The 24,846-nt window shown below is 35.7% G+C and overlaps 1 long non-coding RNA gene across 1 annotated transcript in view; it reads left to right on the forward strand.

Moving 5' to 3' along the window:
- The first annotated feature begins 2,513 nt into the window (after window positions 1-2,513).
- The window catches only part of LOC122453874, a 137,948-nt gene continuing 115,615 nt past the window's right edge, over window positions 2,514-24,846 (forward strand). The window contains exons 1-2 of the long non-coding RNA XR_006273206.1: window positions 2,514-2,609; window positions 8,029-8,145. This is a non-coding gene — a long non-coding RNA (uncharacterized LOC122453874). The remainder of the gene's footprint in view (window positions 2,610-8,028; window positions 8,146-24,846) is intronic.

Genomic DNA, 24,846 nt, shown 5'->3' on the forward strand with positions numbered 1-24,846 from the left:
CTGTCCCAGTCCTGGAATTCACCATTTATGTCAAGAGCCCTGGTTCCTTTTAGAAAAAAGATATCTGAAAAGGTTGGATGTCAAGTGAGCTTATGACTATTGGGATATTGCTGCTCTTAGGCCTCTGAGTGGACATAGCAAGGGAGTAGGTTATATTTTTAATAAATTATATGTATGCACATACAAATATATACATACATATGTTTTAAAATATATATTACATGCAAGAGAATGTTATATGCACATATGTAGACACACAAATTTATCTACCTACCTATCTCTTTCTCTCTCTGTTATCTAGCTAACACTATAAGTCCACATCAGTCCCAATTCAGCACCACTGGATTCCTTCTAGTTTTTTTCCTTTCCATATTTGGAATTCTTTTCTGACAATGAGAAGTCTGGCTTCTATAATCCTCAATAATTAAATTCTTAGACCAATGATCCCTCAAGATAATTATCTCCTCATTTCTGTTACCACCCCTTATCATTTTCTGACAATGAGAAGTCTGGCTTCTATAATCCTCAATAATTAAATTCTTAGACTAATGATCCCTCAAGATAACTATCTCCTCATTTCTGTTACCACCCCTTATCAACCGAATTAAGGAACCCTTGTTAACTTAGTTAAGTAACCCTTGTTACTTAATCATTCTCTGACACTCAGTCTGCTGCTGCTGCTAAGTCACTTCAGTCGTGTCCGACTCTGTGTGACCCCATAGATGGCAGCCCACCAGGCTCCCCCGTCCCTGGGATTCTCCAGGCAAGAACACTGGAGTGGGTTGCCATTTCCTTCTCCAAACACTCGGTCTAGGCATCCCTTAATTCAAACACCCTCCTCATAGTGCTCAAATTCTGACATGTCCCTGTGGGCTGAAAATGTCATGCACTTGGAATTTTCAGTAATAATACAGGATAATTTAGACATGAAAGTGGCCTTAGGTGATATTTGCTGGTCTTTTCATTTTGTTGATAAGAAAGTTTTGACAGTCATAGCTGGACCTTTGGGAGTATCCAAACTGACTTTTCTCTTTCTAGGCAAAATCTATATTCAGGAAAGTCTGGCTCTTAGAGAATAGTGACAGTTTGTTTTCTTAAGAATGCTTTAATGCATAAAAATTCCTTAAAATGGTGATCGCTTATTTTTGAAAATTACTTAATTAAATTTGTGAAAGAACTCATGAAATTACTCTTTTTGTGAATGCAGAACAAGTGAAAAATTTCTTGCTCTTAAGCAGATAGCGACTTATCTTTTTTGAGATGATAAGAATTATATAATCCACTTCTGTTTCTCCTTCTGCAGGGACTTCTGGAAAGCTCAAGCTAAGTTTCTTGCTAAATCATATGAATTATATTAGCCTCTAAGGCAAACACATGGCTACTGCTTCTTCTCACAGCCTTTTCATTTCTCTTTTTAGAGGCTTATTATATATATTTAATATAGTTTTTTATTTCAAACTTCTAGAAATGGAATATTCAAAATTTCATGTCTGTGGATCAATAATTCACATATAAAACTGAATTTATGTGTAAAACATACCTACCAGCTTTGTCAAACTGTGTAGACTCCTACAGATGATTATAGCACTTTTTGATGTTTAATTGAAGGTATCAAATAATACCATCACTTTGATTATGTAGTGTGTTCAGCATCTGTAACAAATATTCAAATAATAGTGGCTGAAACAATCTGAAATTTCTTTTTTCCCTTCCTTTAAAAAGAAATTGAAATATTTTCAATTGCAGTATAATTGATTTACAATGTCGTATGAGCTTCTGCTGTGCAGCAACATGAATCAGCTAGATGTGTATATACACCTCCTCCCTCTAGAGCCTCCCTCCCACCTCACACCCCACCCGTCTAGGTCATTACAGAGCACCAAGCGAACTCCATATGCTCTATAGCAGCTTCCCACTAGCTATCTATTTCATGCATGGTAGTGTATATATGTCAACACTGCTGTTTCAGTTCCTCCCACCCTCTCCTTTCCCACCTGTGTCCATGAGACCATTCTCTGCATCTGCGAAATTTATTTCTTACTCATAATAATTTAGGCATAAGGAGTCCAGCTCTGGCACTATGATTATAAAGGAGCCCAGCACTTTCTGTCTTGTTACTCTTCCTATCCTGATTGCCAGAGGTATGCAGTTAAACTGGGTTTTTTGGGAGAAAAAAAGATCCCTGACTTGTGGTTGCTGATTTTTGTGTGTGTGTTGTAAATACTTCTAATAGCCAATTTTAAGCTACCAATAATTTAGCCACCAATGGTTTTCAAGATTTCAAAATTCTTGAAAATTGAACAGTCAGCCCTGGCAAGTTGGCATGATTTCAGCTCCAGGACAGCACTGGGTGCTGCCCTTCCTCATCCCTGGGGTCATGATGGCTCACCAGCAGGGCCACATTCCAGCCAGAGGAAAAGGACATATTTCTCAGTAGTGTGACTTCATGTTGCACACATCTTTTCTATTTCTGCTCCACTAGCCAGAAGTTAACCACATGCCTAAACTTAGTAGACAGGCTAAGAAATGTCTTTATTCTATTTAGCTGATTATGCATCTAGCTGAAAACTGGGATTTGGTTCTCATGGAAAAAGGGAAGAATGGCATTGGTGAGTAACAGAATAACAGCGGATTTTGCCACAGATTTGCATTAAAAATATCAGTGACAGTAATTTAGAGTCATGACTATAAGAATGACAATAATGACTATAATGTAGAAAGCTTATGAGTAAATAATATAGCACAACTGTCAATTTGAAGAGTTAGTTGTTGATTTCAACTAACAAAGAAATGAGTAACAACCAAAGTGTCACATTAGTAATAGGCAAACAACAATGCAATGGTAAGTTAAAACAATGCTAAGAATCACTGAGATATAGTCAAAAGGTAAATTTGGTCTTTGTACTAATCCAATATCCTTGCACTTTTTTTAACAAGGTACCCGGATGAAGTTCTTTGAAAAGTTATTTATAATCACATAATAATAGGATGGATTAAGAAAGAAATTGGACTTTGAGAAGTTTTTCCCCCTCTCCAACAGTTGATCACTGAAAATAAAACAACAGTGGCATTACATTGAGAAGTTCATATTCTTAAGGGTTCAGATTAAAGAATGAGTAAGAGAGGTTGTCTGTACATCACAGTTGAACAACTGGGCTGGGGTTGTTTATAAAGAAAAATAAAGATGTCCATGACAACCAGGACATTTCACATGAGATTCTAGAGCTCATATAAGAGCATATTTATTTTATGCCCTTGGACATACAAGTCAAAATATCATCTCTGTTCTAATCAGTGATCCTCCCTACAGTGTGTTGCACCACCCACTTCCTGCATCACATCATCTATCAGCCTTCCTTGTATTTCTTCAGATAGTAAAGTATAACCTTAAGGGGTGATTTCACTGTTCTTTCCTGAGAGATTCTAAATCACATCAAATACTTGTTAATTTATATGTTTCAGATTTTCCCCAGCTTTATTGACATGTAATTGACAAAATTATATATATTTGATATGTGCAATGTGATGGTTTGATAGAAGTATACATTGTAGAATAATTATCACAATCAAGGTAATTAATACCTCAAATACCTCACATAGTTACCTTTTTTGTTGTGGTGAAAACACTTAAGCTCTATCTCTTAGTAATGTAAAGTATACAATACAGTATTATTAACTATAGTCAGCTTCATGCTGTACATTGACTCTGGGGAGAACTTATTCATCTCAAAATGATCTTTCAATTCTTTGTCGCTTAAAAAAAATCTCAGAAAAGAGAAATTTTTAGATATTTCCTTTTCTTCTTTCTGAATAAATTAAAGGAAAACTCTTGTTGCTAATATAAAGGATTTATCCTAGGATAATTTTTATGTAAATAAATGTTTTTTCTGTATGAATTTTCTACATTCTTAGTTGTCTTATTATTCTAACTCTATTATTTTTCCACCCTGAATCACCAAACTCTTGTGACTACTACTTTCCCTTTTAAAAACAACTATTTTTTAATCTCTTCCTTCAGGGACATTTTCTCTGATTTCAAGATCTTAAGTATGTTCATATTTATTCACTCACTCATTTATTCAGCCTATATTTATTAAATATATCCAGTGTAATTATACAAGCTTTCATAGAGAAACAATATTCATTTTCTGGAATACACTATGGAGTCTCCTAATTTTTAGAAAGATTCAATGTCTTATTTTCAAGGATTTTATAATCCAGTGAAAGAATAAACCTATACTTAGGAGAGAACATGTAGAAACTAAAGAGTGTAGATGGACAAAGAAGGGAGTGACCACTTGAGGAACATTCACAGTGCATTTGGAATGGGCACCATGAAGAGAGGATTGCAATGAAGATGGTGGCTTAGCACTCAACGTCTATTCCACTCCTCTACTAGTGTCCTTCCTGTAATTAATAGGCTGGAAGGCTAAAAATGACATTTCTCAGAAACCTATGCAACTGGTGGAATGAATGAACAAACAAATGAACAAATATGAACACATTTAGGACTGTGGAAGCAGAGAAAAAGTCCCTGGAGAAAGAAACATAATAGTGGTTTTTAAAGAGAAAGTAGTTACCACAGGGTTTAGTTACTCAGAGTGGAAAAACAGTAGACTTAGGGTGATAAAACAATACAATTTACCCTTGACCGATGATGTGCTTGCATGTAAGATTTGGAAGACAGAACTGAAATGAAGGCCTGATTCTGCTGTTTCAGGTGCCAAGTTCAGTCATGAAGCAAATTTCCTCTCTCCTTCCTTCCTTGATAGTGGTGGCAGAGATCCCAGTATCTTGCCACTAGCCTCAAGGGTGTTGAGGGAGAGAGCGTGGGGAATAAATTTGTGATTCCAGCAGTCTCAGTATAGTGCTGAAGAAGCTGTAGTGATGGTGGTGGCTTCTTGACAGTGACTTTCTTTACTTTGGAAGTCCTCTATGCAGTGTTCTCCATGTCAAAGAGGTGATTGATGGTCTACTTCAGTGGCATTGGTTTGAGTATCAACCTAGACCCTCTTCCTTTAGCATCCTTTCTGAGCATGCTGTAAGCTATTGAGAACATTGTAATCAAATCCCTGTGGATTTAAACTAGCTAGACTTTTATCTCTGCAACTGACCACTGACAATACAGAAATATTATAAAATCTCCTTCTTTACTTCATAAGAAAAAATGATGAGAAGAACATTCCAGAGAGAATGAGTAGAACATTCAGAAGTAGAAAATGCAATATTTGTGTAGGAATTCCCTCTTAGAACCAAGCAGGTGGAGCTAAAATGTAGGGCCCTATGGAGACTTGGTGGGAAGTGCCGTTTGAAGAGGATGTGATCAGCAGTCTGAGGAGCAGTCTGATCAGTAGTCTGTCTTTTATTGGCCAGGCAATGAGGAATCAGGTAATTTCGGTAATCAGGTAATTTGGCTCATGTCCTAAGAACTCCAAAGTTACTGAAAGCTTTCAGCAAGTCCCTTTAAAAGCAAAAGATGAAGGATGGGTGTGGTTAGTTGTTGCAGACTTCTCAGTGTCAGATTCTTTGTTCTTGACGTCAGGTTATTATCAGGTAAGGTACTTCTGTAAATCTCTACGGATGAATGTTATTCTCTGTCCTGACTAGAAAGACCACAGTCCCAAGGCACAACTTTTACCCTTCAAGGTCCCAGTTTTGGCTAAGAGGAGGCAGATCTCAGTTGGTAGCTTCTTAGGGCCAGATTCTCATATCCCGCCCAGCTGTCATCTCTGAGGGAGCCAGGCCTCCAACCCACTGGCTCTCAGTCTCCTCAGCTCACTCAAATGGGAGACCAGGTCTCATAGACTGTGACCCAGACAGACAGCCACTGCGAGTGGGTCAGAGACAGGGACGGGGGAGTCACTGCTCCTCAAGGCATGGGCCACAGACTATAAATATATATAATATATATATTTAAATAAATAAATAAATAAATTTAAATAAATAATATATATATTTATAATATATTATAAATAAATAAATATATATATATACACACATATAAAATGAGCTAGTGAATTCAGAAGTTCCTACAAGTGGAAACTATCGATTTGACAATGTTGTTGGTTTCAAATTGCATTTATGGAAAACTAATCAATTGTAGATACATTCTTTTTATATCATAATAATTTATTTTGTAGTTAGATCTTAGTTAAATATCTAAGTACTTAGTTATGGATATACGTAAAGACCACTGAGCTTATTTGAATGTATTCTGCTAAGGTGTGCAGTGCTTTCTGAAGTATTTATTGGCTTTTAAAAATTTGTGACTATTATCTGTTAAAATATTGCCTCTATCCCATTCTTCTTCTCCTCTGCTTTACCAACTACAAATACCTATTGGTTGACTCTTTCACAGTGACTCGTATATTTTTATACATTTTTATTATTTACAATTTTTTTTCTATTTGTGCATCAAATTAAAAAAAAAATTTTTTTCTGAGCCACCTTCCAGTTTACTGCTTCTCTCTTCAGAGCTGTACAATACTCTAGAATGCCTATCTATTTCAATTATTTTTATTCTTCAATTCTAGAATTACTATTTGATTGTTTTGTATAGATCCAAATAGTTCTTGGCTGAAATCATTCACTTTGTCACTTAATATTTGTACATGTTTATTTCTGTTGTTTGAAATTGTTTTCTCCACATTCCAATATCTCGATCTCTGCTCAGTCTTTTTCTATTGGCTGATTTTTCTCTTTATTTCATTTTAAGTCAATTATTTATTTTCTTTCCTTTTTTTTATCCCTCCCAATGCTTCCTCTTTCGATTGAGTGCAATTTATTACATATAAAAAATCTCAGATATGATATTGTTTTTAGATTACATTATCGTTCTACAGAGAGGATTTTTCTTTTCCTTCTTGTAGGTAGTTGAATTGCAGCTGGTTCAGCTTAACCTAATTAGGCTTTGAGCTAATTCAAAGCTTGTCTTGAATCTTTCAAGAGCTAGTTTATTTGCAGCTCACATTTACTCCTAGAAATACAAGCTATTTATTCGTTTAGTGTACAAACTAAATACTCAGGGTCTACAATAGTATCCCTCATCTTGTTTGATTCTGGGATCTAATATTTGTTTTTAGCATTATAAAATACTCAGAAATCAGTTTTTGGTTCTTGTTTTTGTTATGTTTTAGTTTTTCAGCTTCTAAGACTCGCAAATGTACTTCTCTTATTCTCAGACACTGTTACAGAACTAACAAATGCCTCTGTGGGGTATTTCATCCTCCTCAAGCTAACCTCAACACTTCTGCTGCCCATTAATTCTCTCAACCATTCTGTGCTTTCGTTGTGGTGGTGTGTGTGTGGTGGGGTGAGAAGGGCTGTTAGGGAAAGAATCAGGAAATCTCAGCCACTTTTCTTTGCTACCTGAACAGTGTAAAACCCTTTGAAGTCTTACATTTTATACTTCTCTAAGACTAATCATGGCTTAAATGGTGGTTGTCTGTGACTGCAGTCTCTTGAGGTTTTGGTGATGTTAGGCTACCATTCCTTCTGCTGTGAATTCTTCCAACCTATGAGAGAGATCTATGCGTAACGGTTTCTATTGTTCTGGTTAATTGCCAGAGCTTAGCCTGGAGTTCAGGTCATTAGGCTCATTCTCAGAGACTCGTCAGCCTTTAAGTTCCAGTCGTGTTCTTTCTGATTTTCCCTTCCTTGCTCATTTGTTCAAATATTACTATTTAATATAACAGATCTTGTCTCCTCACTTATTCTTCCTACTTGATAGAGTATTATGAACTATATCTATGTTATATTCTCACATATTTTCTCTCTTGATATTTAAAGTCAAGGTTTAAAAATTACTAATAATATACAAACAACTCCTTTCTCTTTCAAATATCTACTCTTTTAATTGGAACCCAGGAATTTTACAATTACAGTATGCTATAGTTTTATACAAGCCTACTTAGGGGGAACAGTGATCCACTGCTTGTTAAGAACTCTACTCCCATAATCCATGAATTATTTTCCCTTAAATACAGAACATCGAACTCCTTACTAAACTTTTAATTTTGTCACTTACAGTTTTGTCAATGAGATGGGACCTTAAGACAACTGTTAAAGGTTCTGGGACAGCTCCTAGCTGCAGGTGGAGGTACCCACAGAGCCCTTTGGGTTTGCGGCCTCTCTCTGGAATCTCTGGTAAGCTTCTCTTGGATCAAGTTCTGCTTGTTTCATGTTCTGAGATCTTTGAGTTAGTTTGTTCAAATCTTTCTGGGTGGAAAACTGAGGTATGAGAGACTCTGTATTTCTCAGAGGATGGAAATGGGGGTATCACAGATTTGAGAGTTTCATGATAAGATTTACTGGGAAACATCTGAGTTTGTGGCTGACCTTGTCTTCAAAGTAAGTGCCTTCAGAAGGTCTTAACAGATCTCAGGAACAATGCCCAGGCAGCCAAAAACAGTAAGTTTGCTTGAATTTTGGAGGTTTATTTCAAGGAAAAATAATGGGTACCCCTCAATCTAAAAAAAGCAGAATGGCAGACATTAAGGGACCCACAAAGCCTCAAGGTAAGGTCATAGCATAGACCACTGGGGCACTTGGGGAAATAAGATAAGAAATTCAGAGGTTTTTTTGGACCAGTGGCCGATCAAAATTTATGTAGGTACAAGTTAAACCATTAAAAGCCATTATAGTGTCTGTCACTATAAAGAAGTCTCTTCTTGAAAATAATAATAAATTTATTGCTACCAGAAATCTCAGAAGCCAAGGCTGCAAAATTGTTGGGAACTGGTCAAGCATTTAATAGCTAATAGAGCACTTGTCACCTAATGTCAAGACTCATATGCCAGGATAAGCTGGTTGTGGAATGGGTGAGATCAAAGGAACCCACCAACCTCAAGAAAAATTCTGTGTGATGAAATACATTGTAAAACACCACAAAATCTCCACCCAGCGGCGTATCTTTTTTAGATGATAATTTAGCTCCAAGAGACTCCAGACTTAGCAAAAGAAATGGGGTCTCAGGTTTCAAAGAATCGAGTGCAGCCCCTTCCAGCACACCCGTTTACTTTATGTCTAAGAATAGTAGTCCTGGAAGCTCTAGAGATCTATAAGGATGTCGAAAGCTTACTAAGATAGCCTAGAATTACAAAGGCCACTATGGGAATTGGCCAGTGCTTATTACCAAAATTTTCAACACTGAAAAATAGTCAATTTAAATGTAAATGCTTTGAATCTTTTTTTTCACTACACTCACTTGAAGATCATGCATACAAAGACCCTCATTGAAGTCTGCGTGATCGGAGGAGGCAAGATTAAGAGTAATCTTTAAGTTAAAAAAAGTTCGGTGCTAAGTATGTGGTATTATGAAATAAGTAGTATACCTAGAGTGAAAATGATTATGTCAGTCATTTATTAGGGCTTTGTTTCTTAAGTGTCCAAAATGTTTTATGAATTCGTATGATTTCCTTAAAAACACTGTGAATATAATTACATACAGAAACAAAATCTTAGACAAGTAACTTTCTCATCTCTCTCATATATATAAATGGTAGTTCTGAGATTTGAGCTTAGGTTTGTCTGAATCCAAAGCTCTGTGCATTCAGTCTCTATGTTTCCAGTGTGCAATCTCTATAACTGAATTTATCAGTGGACAAAAGGAATGTGTACTCACTACTTGATATTACCTAATTTTATCCAGGTCTCTTTTTGCTGCTACATCCTCAGGATAATAATTTGACCTTCCTCTTGAACTTTGATTTTTTTCATGTATTTTTAGGTTTCTGAATTAACAGGAAAAAAAATTAGCATCATTTTCTCTTATTCACAGTTCTCATTTTGTTCGTATTTCCTCTTCTACCACCCATCTCCCTAGGCAACAAAACAAACAAAGGAAAACCTTTTATTTTCAAAAAATTAAAACAAAAAATTAAGATTAAAATTGAGAAATAAATGAGGATTGCTTTTTCAGATGCTTATGCAAATAGAAGAAAAGCAAAAAGCATCTCTCATTTAAATTCTTAAATTTATATACCAGCTGCTTGCTTCACTAGGAACGCTCTATTTGATGCTGACCCCGAAGATCTCACAGGTGAGGGAATGTGAAATAGCATTTAATTTTTGATCTTAACCATCTCTCTGTTACACACTTGTTTATCTCTGTTTTTTCTTTTCTTTATGTGAAGCCATATATGCTGTCAGGATAAAATTATTTCACATGTTCAAAGAAAACAAAATCGCTCCTTCTGGTCAAACATTCCTCTGAAGTTTCTTCCAGGGGCACTCCAAACCATACAAAACCTTTTTGTTGACTTTTCAAAGCATAGCTTCAATATGTTTGCAAGTGATTTATTTTTGAATGTTGCTATAATTTTGTTTGGAAATTATTTAACTCAAGAAAATCCTGTTGCAGTTTTTAAAGGAAAGAAACAAAAGAAATACAAAGAAATCTGTTGTCAGATAACCAGTTCTGGACTAAATACTTAGTGAAAAGTCCTCAGCAGATTTAGTTTGTAAAACATGGTTACTGCTGTTGGGGGATGTGGCCAGGGCATCTGGAGTCAGCTGAAAAGGCTTCTGCAATCTACCCTCAAATTACAGCAATATTTCTTAATATCCTGAGGAAGTATTTTTTGACCTTTGTATACTATTAGAAACCTTTAGCTATTTCAGACTAAAATTGGCAAAAAGAAGTCAAGTAAACAGCAAGGCCATGGTTGCTCTTTCATAATAGGATAGTGGCCCACATATTTTAGAATTACACAAAAATTTTTTGGTATAGAATAACAAAATCTAAGAGCTATGTGATCAATTACAGATTTCAGGTCAGGAGCTTTAGAAATTAACTGTGATGACTCCATAATTTCTTCACACATTATGTTTTTCTATCCCCCCAATATTTTCACTGTATATCCATATTTTACCTTATTCATCACTCCAACTAATATAGAAGGGCTTCCTCTGGCAGCCATCATGTAATTATGTGACAGAATGAGTACCCTGTCTGTGGTCAGATTACATCTTACTCATATCTGAAGCTGGCAGATAAGCTTCTGATTATACTGATGTGTCCTGCCTTAAAACACAAGCTTCTATGTCGCTCTGGCTGCTGTAGGCCAGACTAGTATGCCTTGATAGACTAACACTTGAGTGACTGCTATTTAATGAGTACCTTTTATATGGCTTATGGGCTTCCCTGGCGGCTCAGGTGGTAAAGCGTCTGGCCACAATGAGGGAGACCCGGGTTCAGTCCTTGGGTCAGGAAGAACCCCTGGAGAAGGAAATGCAACCCACTCCAGTACTCTTGCTTGGAAAATTCCATGGATGGAGGAGCCTGGTGGGTTACAGTCCATGGGATCGCAAAGAGTCGGACACGACTTGAGCGACTTCACTTTCACTTTTATTATGTGTCAGGCTGTGTTAGATGGTTTAAAACATTTCTAATTAACCTTGGACATTTAGTATTGTCTTTTTAGTATATACGCAAGAAAACAAAAACTTGGAAGTGTTAAATAGTTTTCCAAGAATGTGTGGCTATTAAGTGTTAATTCTGGAGATTCATCCCAAATCCATGATATTTCTACTACAGTGTACTGTGCACAGAGGTGATTAACAGAATGAAAGAAGCACTGGGGATGGGGCAGATAGAAATGACCTTATTTCATGCTCTAAATATTATGACATTCATTTCTGGTAAGTTGGTACAGGACAGTCATTTATTTTATTATTATCAACTCTTCTAATATTACTACTATACTTCTGGCTTGTGTGGCTGACAGAACAACACATTTGGGGAAAAATAGTTCATTCTGTTTAAACATGTTTGAATATACTGAACTCATGGTACTTGTAGGATATCCAGTTTACCTTTTTCAATTCAGTGGCCAGGAAATTCTGCAAGTAAGCAATAGCCCCAGGTGCAGTGAGGGGCTTGTGCCTTTTGACTGTATTCTCTATGTAAACAGAAATACTATGATGGCCTTTTTATGTCCTTTGAGTATCAGAATGAATCACTGTAAAGGGACAAACAATCATTTTTCAAAGTTGCCAGCTGGAATCTCAACTGGAAATTCTGCAGGAAGACAATGCCTGTTAATGTTTTCAGTTGTTTATGACTGCAAAAAAAAATTGCTGGATCATTTATTCTTAAAGATTATTATTGTAACTGTAGTTTTTTAGTGGTGTGAAAGTACATTTCCTATTAGTTGTGATTTATATTCATATGAATATTAACCATTTTCCACACAACTGTGCTGTGAAAGGATTGAAAGGTAGTTGACCCCACATCCATGGAATAGTTTTTCTCTCTTGAGACTGCTTTTTTTCTTTCTTTTTTGATTATTTTACTCACCTGCTTCTATACTGTTGTGTAATGGACTGATGTTTTCCCTACCATGCCTGATGCTATACAAGGTAATTAAGGTAATTATCTAGATTACCTAGATTATCTAGAGTGTGATTCATTAAAAAGTCGATACAAACTTATTATGGTCTATAAGTTATCCAAAATTTAAAACATAGATATCTGGTTTTTAAATTTTAAATAAAAGACATCTGTATATCTCTGATGTTCTATAATTTACTTTGAAAATATATATTTAATAGTACTTCTTTGGAGGGTAATAAAATATGAATTACAGTTGTATTTTTCTGAATTGCCAAAAGGCAGAGCATAGAATCTATGCAATTCTATAAACTGTCCTTAAACACTGGATTAAGCACAAGTGAACAGTTTAGTTTTTATTATAACTCTATTATAGCAGGTATAGAGACTAAATTTTTAATGAGACATGTTAATATCTCATATATACATATTTAAAAAAATTAGGCCTTCTCAACTCTAATGGAAGACCGATTTTATCCTATTCAAAGTAAATTTTTATTCTTTACACTAAAAAAAAATTAACTTGTCCAAATTAAATATTTTTTCCTTTTCTTTCACCATAGCAAATACATATCCAGTCATCAACTTTTCATACTGACTCACAACATGATTTCCTTAATAAGTTCATTTGAAGGTCATTGATGTTTTGCTTTCCAAGTATTACAATCTCAACTGAGTTTTGTACATTGTAACAGAAGCTTAATGAGAGACGATGAAAATCTCGCATAAAACTACAGGCAATTTTATCTGGCAGAAAATACATGTCATATTAAATACAGTGGTGTTATGTTTTCTATATTTTATTCTATATGCCAATTGTGAAGCATCACATTTCAGGTGGTATTATTAAAACATTCTCTTAAAAATAGAAAGCAGAGAGAGCACACATAGTATGAAATATTCAAAATGAAATGATTGTGAATTATCTGATTGGGTGACTCTCCCAGTAGTAAAGTTTCTGGGTACTTTGTAGGACATGACACTTCATTAATATCTCCCTGTGGTAAATAAGCCCAACCTTCCTGAAATTTACCTTTAAGGGTTAGAAGCACTTGGGTCTTTACATTTTCTGGGTCACAGATGCCTTTAAGTTTCTGAAAGTACCATTCTCATACACAGGCACCATCTTATGTATAATGGCAAAGATTCCCAGACCACTTGAAACCTATAGACCATCATGATGCCTATTTACGTGCTTGAATAAAGGAGATGACATCTCCTGGGATACTTTAAGCTTTTGCTAAATGCTTTGTAGTCTCAGCTACAAAAGGCAAAGGAGTCTCCAGAAAAATAGAAGCAACTTGAAGGCACTTTATGCCTCATGGAATTGATCATAGTTAGCCTCCCTCTTCAACTTTCATTTCCTCATGCCAGTCTTTTGGAAACAAAAATAGTTGCCTGTTTACAGAATGTGTGATAGACTTTCTAGGTTACCAGATGATGGTGCACTTTTAGTTTTATCACACTCCGTAAACCAGAAGAATTCTATTTTCATCTTAGAATGAAAAAGAAGAAATGGGAAAGTATGTGGTGGTTTAGTCGCTCAGTCGTGTCTGACTCTGGTGACCCCATGGACTGTAGCCGTCCAGGCTCCTCTGTCCATAGGATTTTCCAAGCAAGAATACTGGAATGGGTTGCCATTTCCTTCTCCAGGGGATCTTCCTGACCCAGGGATCGAACCCAGGTCTCCTACACTGCAGGCAGATTCTTTACCAACTGAGCTACCAGGGAAGCCCTAAAGTATATTGCCATCAAATAACAAAATAATTTGTATTTGAATTTAAAAACACAATTGAGAAAATAACTCATTTTTTGGGGATTGCTTAAAAGTGTTTATTTTATTGTGCTAAGAGCACTTAAATGAGATCTCCCTTCTGAAACTTTTGTGTATTGTACAATGTTATTGACTAGCTGAACCTGTTGTACAGTACATCTCTAGGACTTATTCATCTTGCTTAATGGAGACTGTTTGCTGTTGATTCCCCTGCAATTCTCCTTTACCAAGCCACTAGCAATCATAGTTCTATTCTTTGATGCAATGAATTTGACTGTTTTTGAACTTGTTTTTAAAATTTCACACAAAATTGCCATTTAAAAATTTTAAAGCAATATAAATACATTCTAGAATGATAGGAATAAAGTTATATTAATAAGACTATTTCCAATTTTTCTAGCATTGTTTTAATGTAGCCAAATGGCTCAATTTAAATGTCTTTATCATTCAGTAAGTTATAGAGAACTTTGGATTACAACTACTTCCTTAAATAAGTTAAATGATTTTTTCATTATTAATTAAGGGAATAGAATGTGTCAGAGAATGAGATATTGTTTCAACTTTGAGAGATCTTGCTCCTATACTTACTTAAAATATGCATATAGTAAAATTTACTAAACAATAAAACTGCAGATCCACAGCTGTCTCATCTTGCTTATTGAGATATAACTCTAAAGTGAGGTAGGTTGTTAAATGAGGAAAATAAAAAAAAAATAAATTAAAAGTGTGCATATGTGGTATGTGTTTGGTTTAGTATGTGAGCTACTTTATATTTGGAATCATTTATTGAATAAAAAATCAAGTAAAAATAGAGCTTCAACACATTGTAAAACAGTAAGTATGAGTCATTACTATATGTCAGAAGTATTACCTATTACATATACTCAGTACTTTCCAGGTTTTTAACCGAGGCCAAAGTTGATCTTCTGAGTACCTGTAAACTTACTGAAATTTTAATAAAAACTGTTTTGTGTCCATGAAAAATACATTTTCCTGGGAAAAAGTCTTTAGATTTTATCAGCTTGAAAAAAGTATCTGTGACCAAAAAAAGGCTAGGGGTTACTACATTCTCTGTCCTGATTGTTCAAGATCAATTAAAATAAAAAAAATAAAAGCTAAAACATTGATGTGATCATTCCCAGAGAGTTAGCATGAAATAATAAGCTAATTAGAGTCTTTTTAAAACTGGAATGGAATTACTGAAATGTACAGTATAGAAAGCAAATATTAGCCCATAGCAACATGGATAAAGTTTTCCCAGGAACTTAATAACCAAGGAGAAAAGGAATGTGATTATAAATTGAAAATGATTAAAGTGGTAGTCTCCAATGGAAAGAGACTCATTTTCACAATATTATGTGCAATCTCTGGTTCTATTGGAATTAGATTTTTCTGTCCAGTTTAATGTTGTGTTAGTTGTGGTGACCCAAGGACGAAAGAGCAGATAAAACCCAGGAGGGTCTTGGAATGAAGTAACAGAAAAACCAGACCCTTATTGTCCTTCCCTCCCCCATATTGTAACTATTAATGGGTTTCAGGGCCTCCTGAGTAGTATAACCTGTCTCCCCTCCTACCTCATAGGGAGAAGGTATTTACCTCACTTTTCCCTCCCCCCAGTACACGTGCCTCATGCCTCATCCAATCAGCAAATGACCTGCAAGACCCTATCCCACTCCTTGTACCTTGGGTATAAAAGTGGACTAAGGACTCCTGTTCAACTCTGTTCTCCCTTGAGCTGGCCTGCTGTTTTAACGGCATCTCCCACTCTAATAAACTTTATTCTCCTTTCATTCTGCCTCATGTCTGGAAATTCTTTTCCAACCTGCTCCTGGTCCATGACATTAATTTGTTACATGATCTGTATAATCTGGGAGGAATTTAAATGTAAAATTGTTGGTGATGATTAATTAGGTAGAGGTTGTCCTTTATTTGTTAGAGTAATAAAATATGGAAACAAAGTTATGTTTTTAAAATGTGATTTATGGTTGCCAAATATGTTATAGGATGCTTAGTTAAATTTGAATTTCAGATAAATGATGAATATTCCTTAGTATAACTATGTTCGAAATATTGCATTGGACATACTTATACTAAAAACTTACATGTTGTTTATCTAAAATTGAGATTTAACTGTGTGTGCTGTATTTTTATTTGCTAAATATAATAACCCTATATGTTTACTGAATACTAAAAATTTTTTCAGAGGCAAAAGAAAATAACTTTATTGTACTAAATCTTAAAATGAGCAGTATAAGGAAGAAATTCCCTTGAGAATTAATATTCTTTTATCAAAACATAAAAGTAAATGCTTTCTATTTGTCTAAAACAGTACATTAATATACCCAGTAAAAAAAGTAACAACAAATTTAATTTTTAAATAGGGACGTATTCTTATGTTTGGGGAAGGAAAGATTCAAATGTTACATTTCAAAGGACTCTACATCTTTTGCATTGTAAAAAGATGCCCTCTAAAACTGAAATTGATTTGAGGATTGGAATTTTGTGTCCAGAAATTTTTATGGTAGGTAGAATGTAAGAAAAGATGAATAAAATGTTGAACCTTTACTAAATAAGGGTTGTCATAATTATATTTAAATTAGTACCTATAGAACTTTACATAGAACATGTAAAAACAGGGAAGACAAATGCATTGGAAGAGGAAAATATTTATGGGCACTTGAAAATTGAAGGAGAGAGAAGATAAAGGAACAAAAGAAAATGTTGATGCTGAAAGGGCAAGGAAAAAGGAACTGCGAACTCAAAGTTTAACAAAGAGTTAAATTAGAAAATTGGATTGAAAATGTTCTATTTGAGAAAGAAGAGGAAATACATTTATAGAATTGCTCAAGGTCGAAGAGCCAGTTGAGAAAGAATAGGCAGAAATGTGGGGGAGGGTAGGCAGCAATATTCATGCAGATTCCAGATGGGCTGTGTAAGATGGAAACACAGCGTGTAACTGCAGATCATGTGGTTGAGGATATAGTTGTTAGGAGGTGGGTTTTAAGTGAGTAATGTGTTGAGCTGAATGTATCATACACATGGCCTTAGTTGTTAGCAATAGTTTTAGTAAGAGTATGTGATTGTTATGGCCAATTAGTGGTTGCAATGTGTGTTTACCAAATAAAGCTGCTTTTATTGGATACATAATATGAGATGTTTAAATTATTTGCTTGGTCCACTCTCTTGCACCTTGTTCAGGTGAAAGAAGGCATGAGGGAGTTTCATTCCTCTACACACAAAAGAGGGACCCTATTTAGTGAAAAAAATATAGTGAACTCTTTAAGATTCTATGGGAAATAAAAGTTTTCCTAAAAAATAAAGAACTGATATAATTTAAAAGAGGATGAAACAGGCTTATGGAAACTCACACTGAGGTAATTCTAAAGAAAACACAAATTATTTGGAATAAGAAATTATTGAAGAGCTCATATTTTAAAGAATTTGAGAGTAAATACCCCTTCACCTAGGTTCTCAGAACTATCCAGCTGGTTGTAACTCAGCTAGCTGGAACACATGTTCATTTAAATCTGATGTTTTTTGAAGATATTCTTATCATTTTCTAGAAGCTATCTTTTATTAGGAGTGCCTTGATTCTAATTTAACTCATTTATACCTAATATTGATGTACAAGGAAAAAATAAAATAGATGCAAGGATATATATTTTTATGTTCTTTAGATGAGGAAAGTTTTAAATGTCTGACAATATCAAATGTTGGCAGATTGTTGGTGGATCAAAATTGCTATTGGGAGTCAAAATTTGTTCAACTATTTTCAGAGCAATTGAGCTCCATTGTAAAAATATCTTTTGTACTTATTCCTAGAAAAACTTTTGTACAAGTGCACTGTAGGACATGTACAAGAATATTTTAGCAGCACAATTTGAAAATGGAAAGCACTGGAAGCAAACCAAATGTTCACTGACAAAATTAATTTTAAAAATTATAATGTTTTCACAAAATGGAGCATTTAACAAAATGAATGAGCTGTAGTATTATGTGTAGTATGCCACCAGATTCTCTCATTCATTGAGACACTCATTCTTCCAGCTTCTAGAAGTATTTATTGCTCATGGGTAATAGCTGTATTGCTCCCAGGCAATCACCCTGGGTTGAAGATGGCTGCCTCCCCAGAGGCAGTTCATACTAAGAGGCTGTGAAGACCTGGCAATCTTATTTCCATTTGAGACTTTCCTGAAGGGCCACCCTAACTTCAGAGCTTCCCTTGGGTTTACCCAACATCTCTGTTGCAACTGCATTGCAGTTCAATTTCTCTCTTACCCAATTCTCCTTTCCTCATATCTTACAGATGTGTTTCTTGAGAGCACTCCCCAGTATACCATTTTCACCTAAATTTTTCTCAGTCTGTTTTCTAGGAACTTGAACTTTGGTAGATGGTATCAAGAGTAGTGTTGGAGACATATACTAAATGGGAATTCTGTAGCTGGATCACTAGTTGGTCAGTTGGCAAGGAGGACCTCAGACTGGTAGTAAATGGAATACTTATACATCAGGCATGATATAGTGCTAACGTTGTTAGGTTTCGTTGACTTTGAACAGAAAATAGGGGTAACAGTGTATGAAATGAACTACAAATATAATATCTCAGTACTGAAAAGGTTCAGAGGAAGTATGAGTGAGTGTTAGTTGCTCAGTGGTAATTCTTTGTGACCTCATGGACCATAGGCCCCCAGGCTTCCCTGTCCATGGAATTCTCCAGGCAAGAATACTAAAGTGGGTAGCCTTTCCCTTCTCCAGGGCATCTTCCTGATTCAGGGATCAAACCTAGGTCTCCTGCATTGCAGGCAGATTCTTTACCATCTGAGCCACCAGGGAAGCACTCAGAGGAAGTATAAATAACAACTATGGAATGAGTAGCTTGTTGAGGCAGGGAGTGATTGGTGGAAATCAGTGCATGGGAGGAAGAATACATTTATCCTTGAAAACTAAGACACTGATGAAAGAAATTGACAAAGACAAATAAATGGAAAGATGCCTTGTGTCTTTGGATTGAACAAATTAATATTGTGAAAATGTTCATACTACACAAAGCATTCTATAGTTTCAATGTAATCCTTAAAATTCCAATGACATTTGTCACAGAAATAAAAAAAAAATCCCAAAATTCATGTGGAACTACAAAAACCCAATAGCCAAAACAATCTTTAGAAAGAACAAAGCAAGAGGCATCACACTTCCTGATTTCAAACTTTATTACAAAGCTATAACAATAAAAACAATATGGTCCCAGTATAAAGTAGACACATAGAGGAATGGAAGAGAGAGCCTAGAAATAAACACACATATGTGGTCAATTAATCTATGACAAGGATGCCAACAATGCACAACAGGGCATTCAATAAATGGTGCTGGGAAAAGTGAATATCCACATTGCAAAAGAAGGACATTGGACATTTATACCATATACAAAAATAAACTCAAAATTGATTAAAAACTTAAATGTAAGACTTGAATCTGTGAGCATTTATATGAAAACATAGAGATAAAACCCCTTGACATTCATCTAGGCAATGATTTTTGGATATGACACCAAAAGTAAAAGCAAAAAAAGCAAAAATAAACAAGTAGAACTTCCATAAACTAAAAGCTTCTGCACAGCAAAAGAAACAATCAAGAAAATGAAAACACAGCCTATGAAATGAGAGAAAATATCTACCAACCATATATCTCATAAGGGATTAATATTCAAAATATGTAAGGAACTTATACAACTAATAGCAAAAAAAGCAAATAATCAAATTAAAAAATGGACAGAAGAACCAAGTAGACATTTTTCCAAAGAAGAGGAAAATGAATGGCCAACAGTTACATATGAAAATGTGCTCAACAACAGAAAATGTAAATCAAACCATAATTAGATATCACCTCAAGCTCGTTAGAATGGCTTTTCTCAAAAAGATATTACAAGTATTGCTGAGAATATTGGGGGAAAAAAGGAACAATGGTACATTATTCATGAGAATGAAATTGGTATAGCCAAGTTGGAAAACTGTACAGAACTTCCTCAAAAAAAGAAGAAGAACTACCAAATGATCTAGCAATATCAATACTGGTCATATATCCAAAGAAAATGAAATCAGTATCTCAAAGAGATATTTGTTCTCCCATATTCATTGCAGCATTATTTATAATAGTCAAAATATGGATGTCCTTTGTTGTATGAGTCCATAAGTAAAATGTGGTATACATGGAATCTAAATAAGTCAAACTTATAGAACTAGAGAGTATAATAGTGGTTACTAGGGACTGGGTAGTGGGGAAAATGGGAAGATGTTTACCAAAAGGGTACAAACTTTCAGTTGTAAGATGAGTAAGTTCTGTGTATCTAATAGTAAGGTAACTATGGTTAATAATACAATATTTTATAATTGAAATTTACTGAGAGTAGATCATAAGTGTTCTTAGTACAATGAAGGGGGGAAAATAGATGTGTGAATTAACTTGATTGTGGTAATCATTTTACAATGTATACATAAGTCAATCAATCATGTTGTACATCTTAAATATGTACAAATTTTATTTGTCAGCTATACCTCAACAAAGCTGGAAAAATTTTTAAATAAATAGTCTTGCCCCAGGACTATTTTAAATTTCTCTATCCTCTGTCAGCTATAGACTGGCTTTCTGGAAGACATCATTTTGGCTCATTATATGTATATAATGATGATTATCTTTTTTTTCCCCTGTACACAACAAGGACTTTTGTAAGACACTTGCATGCAAGAGAGTGGGATGTAGCCTAATAAAGATACAAGGGACTGCTACAACACTAAAATTGGTGGGGCATGGAGGGGATGTCCAGTGGTTTGGAGGATTCAAGGTCATTCTGGCATGAAGAATCTGGAATAAAAATAAATTTAAACTCTTCTTTAAATTCTTTGGTCATTCCTCTGGGTTATCAGTGAGCCTCTTTTTCCGGGGGGCCTCTTCTAAGAGAAAGGTTAATATTGATAGAGGATCACAACGCCACTTGTGAGATAAATAGGCAATAAAAGTAAATAGACAACAAACCCAAAGTTCTACAAAACAACTGAACTATACACTTAAAAAACTTTAAGGTTAAAAGATACAAGGAATACAGAAAAACATACAGATTGAAGGAGAGTAATTAGACATGACAACTAAGTGCACATATCATTCTGTACTGGGTCATGAACTGTGTGTGTGTGTGTGTGTACTGTCTCTTCAGTCGTGTCCGACTCTGAAACCACATGGGCTGTACCCCACCAGGTTCCTCTGTCCATGGGCTTCTCCAGGCAAAAGTACTGGAGTGGGTATCCATGCCCTCCTCCAGAGGATCTTCCCTACCCAGGGATCGAACCTGGGTCTTTCACATCTCCCGCACTGGCAGGCAGGTTCTTTACCACTAGCGCAACCTGGGAAGCCCATGAAGTATAGGTATTTAGAATCCCACTTCCCTTTTTTCATTATGGAGAGTATTATTGGAACTATTGCCAAAATTTGACTAAACTTGTGGATTAATGTTGGTATTATATCAATCTTGGTTTTCTGATTTTGATGTACTCTAGTTATATAAGAAAGTATCCTGCTATTTTAAGAAATACATACTGAACTCTTTATTTTTAAAAAATTGAGATATGATTTATATATGACACTAGATTTGTTTCAGTGGTATAATAACATAATTTTACATTTGTATATATTACAAAATGATCATCACAACAAGTCTAATTACCACTGGCCATCACACACAGCTAAAAAAAGAGCACTTTTTCTTTCTGTGATGAGAGCTTTTAAGATTTACTCTTTTAGAAATGTTCAAATATACAATATAGTATTGTTAACTATATTCACCCTGCTCTATATTACATCCCCATGACTTACTTTATAACTGAACGTGTGTACCTTTCAAATTCCTTCACACCTTTTACTTATTCCTCAACCCCCACCTATGGCAACAACCAATGTTTTCTCAGTATCTAGGAACTCAGCAGTTTTGGTTTTTTTTTTGCTTATTTTTTATATTTTTTAGATTCTACATATAAGTGGTCTGCCTACAGTATTTGTCTTTTTCTATCTTACTTACTTCCCTAAGAACAGTACCCTCCAGGTCCATCCATGTTGTTGTGAATGGCAAAATTTCATTCTTTTCATGGCCGAGTAATATCCCATTATATACAGTTCCACTCCACGTGCTAGCAAAGTAATGCTCAAAATTCTCCAAGGTAGGCTTCAAGAATTCGTGAACCGAGAACTTCCAGATGTTCAAGCTGGATTTAGAAAAGGCAGAGAAAACAGAGATCAAATTGCCAAAATCTGCTGGCTCATAGAAAAAGCAAGAGAATTCCAGAAAACTATCCACTTCTGCTTCATTGACTACACTAAAATATTTGACTGTGTGGATCACAAAAAGCTGCAGAAAATTCTAAAAGAGATGGGAATACCAGATCACCTTACCTGCCTCCTCAGAAACCTGTATGCAGGTCAAGAAGCAACAGTTAGAACCTTAGATGGCACAACAGACTGGTTCCAAATTGGGAAAGGAATACATCAAGGCTGTATATTGTCACCCTGCTTATTTAACTTATATGCATAAGACATCATGAGAAATGCCGGGCTGGAATCAAGATTGCTGGGAGAAATGTCAAAAACCTCAGATATGCAAATGACACCACACTTATGGCAGAAAGTGAAGAGGAACTAAAGAGCCTAGTGATGAAGGTGAAAGAGGAGAGTGAAAAAAGTTGGCTTAAAGCTCAACATTCAAAAAACAAAGACCATGGCATCCAGTCCCATCATTTCATGGCAAATAGATGGAGAAACAATGGAAACAGTGACAGACTTTATATTCTTGGGCTCCAACATCACTGCAGATGGTGACTGCAGCCATGAAATTAAAAGACACTTCCTCCTTGAAAGAAAAACTACAGCAAACATAGACAGAATATTAAAAAGCAGAGACATTACTTTGCTGAAAGATCCATCTAATCAAAGCTTTGGTTTTTCCACTAATCATGTATGGATGTGAGAGCTGGACCATCAAGAAGGCTGAGTGCCAAAGAATTGATGCTTTTGAACTGTGGTGTTGGAGAAGACTCTTGAGAGTCCCTTGGACAGCAAGATCAAACCAGTCAATCCTAAAGGCAATCAGTCCTGAATATTCATTAGAAGGACTTTTGCTGAAGCTGAAGTTCCAATACTTTGGCCACCTGATGTCAAGAGCTGACTCATTAGAAAAGACTCTGATGCTGGAAAAGATTGAAGGCAGGAAGAGAAGGGGATGATAGAGGATGAGATGGTTGGATGGCATCACTTACTCAAGAGACATGAGTTTGAGCAAGCTCTGGCAGATGTTGAAAGACAGGGATACCTGCCGTGCTGCAATCCATGGGGTGGCAGAGTTGGACACGACTGAGTGACTGGGCAACAACAATATATATATATATATATATATATATATATATATTGCTGCAATCTTGGTTTCAGCTTTTACATCATCCAGCCTGGCATTTCGCATGATGTACTCTGCATAGTAGTTAAATAAGCAGGGTGACAATGTACTGCCTTGATGTACTCCTTTCCCAATTTGGAACCAGTCCATTGTTCCATGTCCTTTTCTAACTGTTGTTTCTTGACCTGCATACAGGTTTCTGAGGAGGCAGGTAAGGTGATCTGGTATTCTCATCTCTCTTTTTTTTTTTTTTTGCAGGTAGATTCTTTTTTTTTTTTTTTTAATTTTTTTATTAGTTGGAGGCTAATTACTTCAACAACATTTCAAGTGGCGTTTTGTCATACATTGATATGAATCAGCCATAGATTTACACTTATTCCCCATCCCGATCCCCCCTCCCACCTCCCTCTCCACCCGATTCCTCTGGGTCTTCCCAGTGCACCAGGCCCGAGCACTTGTCTCATGCATCCCACCTGGGCTGGTGATCTGTTTCACCATAGATAGTATACATGCTGTTCTTTTGAAATATCCCACCCTCACATTCTCCCACAGAGTTCAAAAGTCTGTTCTGTATTTCTGTGTCTCTTTTTCTGTTTTGCATATAGGGTTATCGTTATCACCTTTCTAAATTCCATATATATGTGTTAGTATGCTGTAATGTTCTTTATCTTTCTGGCTTACTTCACTCTGTGTAATGGGCTCCAGCTTCATCCATCTCATTAGGACTGGTTCAAATGAATTCTTTTTAATGGCTGAGTAATATTCCATGGTGTATATGTACAGCTTCCTTATCCATCATTGCTGATGGGCATCTAGTTGCTTCCATGTCCTGGCTATTATAAACAGTGCTTCGATGAACATTGGGGTGCACGTATCTCTTTCAGATCTGGTTTCCTCAGTGTGTATGCCCAGAAGTGGGATTGCTGGGTCATATGGCAGTTCTATTTCCAGTTTTTTAAGAAATCTCCACACTGTTTTCCATAGCGGCTGTACTAGTTTGCATTCCCACCAACAGTGTAAGAGGTTCCCTTTTCTCCACACCCTCTCCAGCATTTATTGCTTGTAGACTTTTGGATAGCAGCCATCCTGACTGGCGTGTAATGGTACCTCATTGTGGTTTTGATTTGCATTTCTCTGATAATGAGTGATGTTGAGCATCTTTTCACGTGTTTGTTAGCCATCTGTATGTCTTCTTTGGAGAAATGTCTGTTTAGTTCTTTGGCCCATTTCTTGATTGGGTCATTTATTTTTCTGGAATTGAGGTGCAGATGTCGCTTGTATATTTTTCAGATTAATACTTTGTCTGTTGCT

Source organism: Cervus canadensis, chromosome 15 (genome assembly GCF_019320065.1).
Source record: "Cervus canadensis isolate Bull #8, Minnesota chromosome 15, ASM1932006v1, whole genome shotgun sequence".
Taxonomy (NCBI): Eukaryota; Metazoa; Chordata; class Mammalia; order Artiodactyla; family Cervidae; genus Cervus; species Cervus canadensis.